We start from the raw sequence: 7,304 nt of genomic DNA on the forward strand, positions 1-7,304 counted from the left end.
CTAAAAGGCCCACACTTCCCATACATAGCGTCACATGGATTAGATTTTGTGGACCTTTGCTTCATCACGCCATATCTCTCCAAGAATAGCTCCATCGTAATACAAAACGTATCTTTCCTTCCTTGATTTATCAACGTAATTGTAAGTTAAGTACAAACTACCATCTTGTTCATCCTTAATTATGTAGAATCCATCGTTATATACAGATTCCATGTCTGCCCTTCCGATAAAGATCCTATTATTCCACGGGCCACTTCTCCAAAGGCGTTCTGTTGATCCCTTACCCCAAAGAACCATCTGAAGAGTATCTTCAAACATCTCAAGTCCTACAGAAAAATTTCCCATCGAAGGATCTGATTCACTTTTCCAGGATGTAAACAGCTGTAACATGTTTGGTTTACTACTTCCTCTAATCCTCATGTCTGGGAGAAATGTGTTCATGCGGTGATCAAAACTCTGCCATAAGATCCTTTTACTATCATTTTCCGGTCGAAAAACAAGATTCCCCGTATCCAGTAGTTCAGCAATGGAGTTATTAACAGCGGCAGCATCAGAAACATTTGTAGTCCACATAATGACCCCTCGTCCATTTTGAATTAAAAGTGTTAAGGATCGAGCAAGAGAGAGGAGAGCATAAACGCGGAAGCATAAAAGACTACATTGATAATAATCTTGGTGTATTCATTCTCATGGCTTAATAGCCTATTTATATTGTTCACAAACTTGACGACCACTCAAGGTACTTTCCTAACTAAGATCAAACTCTAAACATAGACACTTTCCTAACATAAACTCTCACAACTTAATGTGCATATCTCCTAAATATAGACTCTCATATATTATTTCCTAATACCCTCCCTCAAGATGGAGCATGTAGATCACGAATGCCCATCTTGGACAAAAGAAATTTAACTTCGGTTTTCTTCTTTCGTTTTTTCAACGCTTTTGCGGGAAAAAAAAATCTTCAGATCGTAGTTTAAGGACGTTTCGGTCCTCTTTGTAGTTTAAGGACGTTTCGGTCCCCTTCATAGTTTAAGTACATTACGCTTTCGGTCCCATTTTCGTAGTTTAAGGACATCTTTCGTTCCTCTTTGTAGTTTAAGGACGTTTCGGTCCCCTTCGAAAGTTTAGGGACATTACGGTCCTCTTCGTAGTTTAAGGACATTTCGGTCCTCTTCGTAGTTTAAGGACATTTCGGTCCCAATGCAAGTTTAAGGACATTGCGGTCCCATCTTCGTAGTTTTAGAACATTTCGGTTCCATCTTCGTAGTTTAAGGACGTTTCGGTCCTCTCTTCGTAGTTTAAGGACATTGCGGTCCCATCTTCGTAGTTTTAGAACATTTCGGTTCCCTTCGTAGAATACTTCTTGTACTCTTGGTTTCTTGGTTTCTTCGATAGAATACTTTTTGTACTCTCTCGACAACTCATAGGATTTCAACCTATTATTGTTGTTCTTTTTCTCATCACCTCTTGGTGATTGTTTTCTTCTCTCTCTCTTTTTTTTTTTTCCTTTCTTCACAACATGAATGTTGTTTCTTCTTCTCTTGTTCCAGTCACGCTATTTTTGCGAAACCTTCACACTTTTTTGTTCTTCAAGATTCTCTCACAATCTTGTCGTCTTTACAAAGTCTGCCACACTTTGTAGGATCTCTAAGTTTCTGCCACAAACTCTTCAATCACCATGTTTGAACATAACCACTCAACTTACCTTGTCATTCTAAGTTTCTAAATTCTAGTCAATTTAATCAAACCGTAACAGTCCTTTTTACTGAAAAACCTTTGATCCGCCATCAAGCTGTACCAATCCTTCTTGACTGCAATACAAGCTTTGATCCTCCATCCTCATTGATTTCGAATTCTTGACTTAACCCTTTGAATCATCCACTCACACAAAGTTTCTTCATCTTTTAACAAACAGCTTTCTACAACGCCTTTGCATCGAAACTGTCACACTTATGCACTGTCATAACCCTTTTTTCACACTTAGTGTCACGAACTGTGACACTTTCTTTTGCAACAAATCTTCAGTAACACTTGTATTGCTAGATGTGACATCCTTATGTCACACTTGTCAGATGTTTCAGTTTCTGTCACACTTCTATCACAAACTGTGATGTATTCCCTTTTTTTTTTTTTTTTTTTTTTTTTTTTTTTTTTTACGGACTTCTTCTGTAACCTCCTTCTTGCATCTTCTTACCAGAACCGCACGTCAACATCTCCATGAACATCAGCATCTCAGGCTCTCACTCTACCAACCCATTACGTCTCTGAGTTTATCCTTGTCGTACACAATTACTATGTTTTTTTTTAGTCATATGAACATCTCCATTTAAATCAACAGCTTCCACCTTTCCTGAATAATACAACGAGCTCGAATCACTTATCTTCTGGTTTACATCCGTTATAAACTCGAGCTCTCTCTGTCCAATCAATTACAGACCACCATTATCACCAGCAAACCAACAGAGACATCCATCACCAACCCAAAGCTCAATTGGAACTCGAGAATAACTCCCATCGGAAATAACTATCATCATGATCAAACACCATCAATTATTCCTCCGTTCTTATTCTCTCCTGAGACTTCAATAGAATACATACTCTCGTCCGGTCTTGGAGCAGCAACATACGTCTTCTTTCCATAGAAACCAGCGTGATCATCACGATTTCTCGATCTCCAACTTCAGTCACCAATCATCATAACCCCATCGTTTTCTACCAACAATGCCTAATTCTTCTGTCATCTTTTCATGATTTTGAAACCGTCAGCAACAACCTATTACGGCAGCAGACTCCACGGCTTCCTTCTTGACTGGTATCTCGGCGAGTAATGTCTAAAACTTGTTCAACTAGTGAACAAGATTTAGATATCTTCTATGACTTCACGTGATAACCCTAACCGCCATCGAACCTTTCACGTGTAGCTATCTTTTTTTTTTTCTTTTTTTTCTTTTTTTTATTATTATTATTTTTATTTTTTTTTAACTCCTTCATCAACTTCCAGTAACGTCGCAATCTTCCCTTACGTTCATCAGCTTCACTTCACCTTTGTCGCAAACAAATACTCCTTCAAACCTTTTGTATATGACAGCAGACAGCTTCACTTCACCTTTGTCGCAAACAATTTTTTTTTATGTTAATTATCATTAGAACTTTGCGCCGTTTTTTTTTCTTTCTTAAACCCTAAAATATGGAAAAGCTCCTCTAACTCGATCTTCTTCTCCCCTCTCTTCCTCTCACCTGGCTCTGATACCATGTTAAGGATCGAGCAAGAGAGAGGAGAGCATAAACGCGGAAGCATAAAAGACTACATTGATAATAATCTTGGTGTATTCATTCTCATGGCTTAATAGCCTATTTATATTGTTCACAAACTTGACGACCACTCAAGGTACTTTCCTAACTAAGATCAAACTCTAAACATAGACACTTTCCTAACATAAACTCTCACAACTTAATGTGCATATCTCCTAAATATAGACTCTCATATATTATTTCCTAATAAAAAGGTTTCCGCCAGTGCCATTGACCCTTAGTGTTCCAGATGAGTCGTTTAATGGCTTGTCTTTATTTGCAACCCATACAACGGATTGTGTTGTTACATTACTGCGGTACCATATTCCGACGTAGCGAGAAGTCGAATTAACGGGGCTAAAGAAACCTAGTTTGAAATATTGGCCAGAAGAAGTTAGAGTTTGAGAGTCAGCGATGAACTGGTTTGATGTAATGGAGCTGTTATCCTGTGCATAACTGTTTTGAAAGACTGATAAGAGCAATAAGGTGATCAATGAGAACTCAGATAAAGGAAGAGATCTATTAATGAATCTACTAAATAGAGCCATTGTCGTTAGTTGAATTTGATGAGAGACTGAACTAGTGAATGTTCTCCGTAGAGTTGTAGTTTGTGTGATGGAGTAGTAGTTATATAGTTGGAAGAAGACTAGGCCAGTTCTATCTTCTAATTCCCTGGGGTCTACAGCCTATACACACGTACGCTGATGATTGGATGATTTTGTTTTTCAATTATTTTTTGGAATATTTTTTGTTTTTTAAGGTTGGATATCAACTCTCTCCTGTTAGACCAATGTAGTTATGTACAACAGCGGAAGTAATTAAATAAAATAGAGCAGATTGGAAGAACTTACTGGTCGACTCATTCTCTAGCTACCCCAATGATAGCTGCAATTGGCTTGAATGCACCACTGAAATTATAGCAGAATGTGTCAAAAGGCTAATTTTTGTTCTGTTTGCCGTCAGGATTGGAAACTGGGAGTTGGTGGTAAAACAATTGGGAGTAGTATATATTTTATAGGGAGGTTAGCTAATCCACTTCGTGCCTGGTGTAATGATGCTAAACCTGCTGGAGCAACTTGTATATTTATCCAATTAGAACGACTACTTCATGCCCAGTCAATGGTACAGCCTTTCTATTACAATCCTTTTTCATAGAGGCTGGATTGGGGGGTCTGGAAAATAATTAGGGGCCTCATCCAATTTATACCCACACCAAAAATTATAGGGGACTTCCAAAATGATGGTGAAAATACCATTGTATCCTTATGTAATAACTACCCTAAAAATCTCATTAACTACTAACCTAGGCCCCAATCTTCATTTCAATCGAAACTTCTTCTCCTCCCATTCTTCTTCTCCTGTGATCCCTCCCTCCCTCTGTCTCCCATTCTATTAACGACTTCTAAGAAAAAAAATTCTCACCGATTCATCGTAGTAAGTGAACTAAAACCCCCTAATCTAAGTTGGGTTTGCGTTTAATTTGATTTGTTGATTGAAAAATTAGGTTTTCAACTGCAAAATTGCAGTTACAGTTCCAGGATCGTTAACCACGATTTTTTTATTGCTTAACGATTTTTGATATGCATGTTGATTTGATGAAAAATCGTTAGCCATTAGAGGGTAGTAGATAACGACCCTAAACCGGGTTTTCTTCCCTAGTATACTGTCGTCCACGAATTTCTAAATCGTTAACGATTCTTCTCGACGACCCTTTTTAAATACGAACGACTCTGTCTTATGCAGAACCACCTCTCTGTCCCAAATAGTGATAGGGTCATCAATATATTTCTAAAGCATTACCGATTCTTTGTTTGACGACCCCTTTATGAAACTAACGACTCTATATGATACAAAATTTGTTCTCTGTTCAAAAATAGGAAGGGTCATCGTGTCAAATGGTTGTAGTCGTTAACTATGTTGAAGGGTCGTCATGTCAAATTTTTGAAGTCGTTAACGATGTTGAAGAGTCGTTTGATTTTATAAATTTCGCATGCCAACCCTTGATCTATGAAATGACGACTATACTATGAAATTTATAAAATTTTGAAGTCGTTTAAGTGATAGAGTCGTTACTATTTATACATGTGGGGAATGACGACTCTCATTAATCTATGAAATGGCTCGCTAGGGTCGTCAGTATATAGGAATGCCAAATTAACGACCCTAAGAGTAACATCTTCTGAGAGTAAAAAGTTTTAGAGTCGTTGGGTTCTAAACATATTAAGTTAACGACTCTACGTGACCTAACTAGCTGGAGTCGTCTATTATATCACACTTGGTTGACGATTTTTCATAATCTGTAAAAGTTGCAGGTTTGAGTCGTCAAAAGGTTGTGTCAAGTAATTGACGACTCCTTAAAGTCGTTCGTTTATTACCCTCTCGACTTAACGACCCTCACTCTGAGTAGTTGCATAGTGTACATGAATCGACCACTTGGAGCATCATTCATACAATTTGAAGAGCACATGATGAGAACGATTGTTTCCTTCATTTTCAGCAATATGATTCCTCCACTGGAAACACTCATTTCAAATAACCCTAAATTTTCCCCCCAAAACTCAACTTCTTCCTCTCCACAACACAAAAACACAATTTTTATTTTATCAAAATTTTATCCATAAATCTGATCTTAATCTAACTAAACTAATTAACAATTAATTAACTTAATTATCACTAATGATTTGGGGTAGTTTAGCCATTTAAAAAAAATTGGATAAGGGGTAACCATCAATTATTATTTCATGACCTTTTTTGTCCTGTAGCTAGGGGCCCCTAATTATTTTCTGGGGTCCCCAATTAAGCCCTTTTTTTCATGTCTATGTCGGGCCCAACGCAATATACAGCCCGGAAGCTTTTGTAAGTTGAAAGATAATAACACTGAGGCTGCAGCACTGAGTGGCCGCCAAAGGCCGTAAAAAGGAAACTTGGATGTTTTTTTTACAAAACTTACAACAAACGTATCAAACGGGTTGTAAAAATTTACATATAGTATATCGTCCTCTTCTCAGGAAAGCGAAAAACTGATGCTATATTATAAAACCATATTCATCTTTTGAGTCTGGCACGTGGCAATTTCCATTGGAAAACGGGGTTTTAGGAGAATTATTGACAAAAAATTAACATACAAAATGCTTGTAATGAGGTTCCACGTCACTCACAACAGCGTATAATTTTTTTTTCAGTAAAGAAGATGTATTAAAAGAGGAGAGAATGTACAACAACTCTACCAGGTGTAGAGAAAAAGTAAGCAAAGCAAACAAAAACAAAAATTGAAAGTTACAGGAAGACCAAATTCCAGTTGTTTATAAGCACTGTATAGTTGAAATTCAGATGGACTTGATGACATGCGGTTGCTTCCCACGTCAAGACAGATGTCTTAGCTTCTATTATTAGGTCATCATCGGTTCTGTAGAGATAGATTTCTTCAAATCTTCTATAATTTTGTTCCCTCCAGATGGTGCTAACGATTGCCGGATGTAGCAAACCCCAGATGTATCTACCATATTGAGAGAAGTTATTTCCATGCCAAATCTCTGCCAAATCTCTTAAAGTACCAGGAAGTGTCCAAACCCAACCTGTACTCGGTAAAAGATGAGACCATATCTTATAAGCTATTTGGCAGCGTAGGAAAAGATGGTCCTGCGACTAAGTACCATTTCCATACATAACACAAGAGTTATACAAATGGTTCATACCCTTATTTTGCAGCATATCGATGGTATTTAACCTACCATGAAGCAAACACCACATTAAGATATTGAGTTTAGGTGGAATTGCAAGTCTCCAGGTGAAGCGATATGAAAAGTGATCAACACCAAAATCATCCACTAACCTTCCAAATAGCGATTTGACAATGAACACCCCTTTTGAGTCAAGTCTCCATCGTCTTGTATCTGCCAGGCCATCTCTAGCCGGTGGATTGTCACCGATGAAGTGATTAGAGCCGCATATTCTTCATCCTCAGAGTTTGTAAGTACACACTTGAAATCAAACCTTTAATTTCCTTGCAA

The sequence above is a fragment of the Papaver somniferum genome, chromosome 1 (genome assembly GCF_003573695.1).
Source record: "Papaver somniferum cultivar HN1 chromosome 1, ASM357369v1, whole genome shotgun sequence".
Taxonomy (NCBI): domain Eukaryota; kingdom Viridiplantae; phylum Streptophyta; class Magnoliopsida; order Ranunculales; family Papaveraceae; genus Papaver; species Papaver somniferum.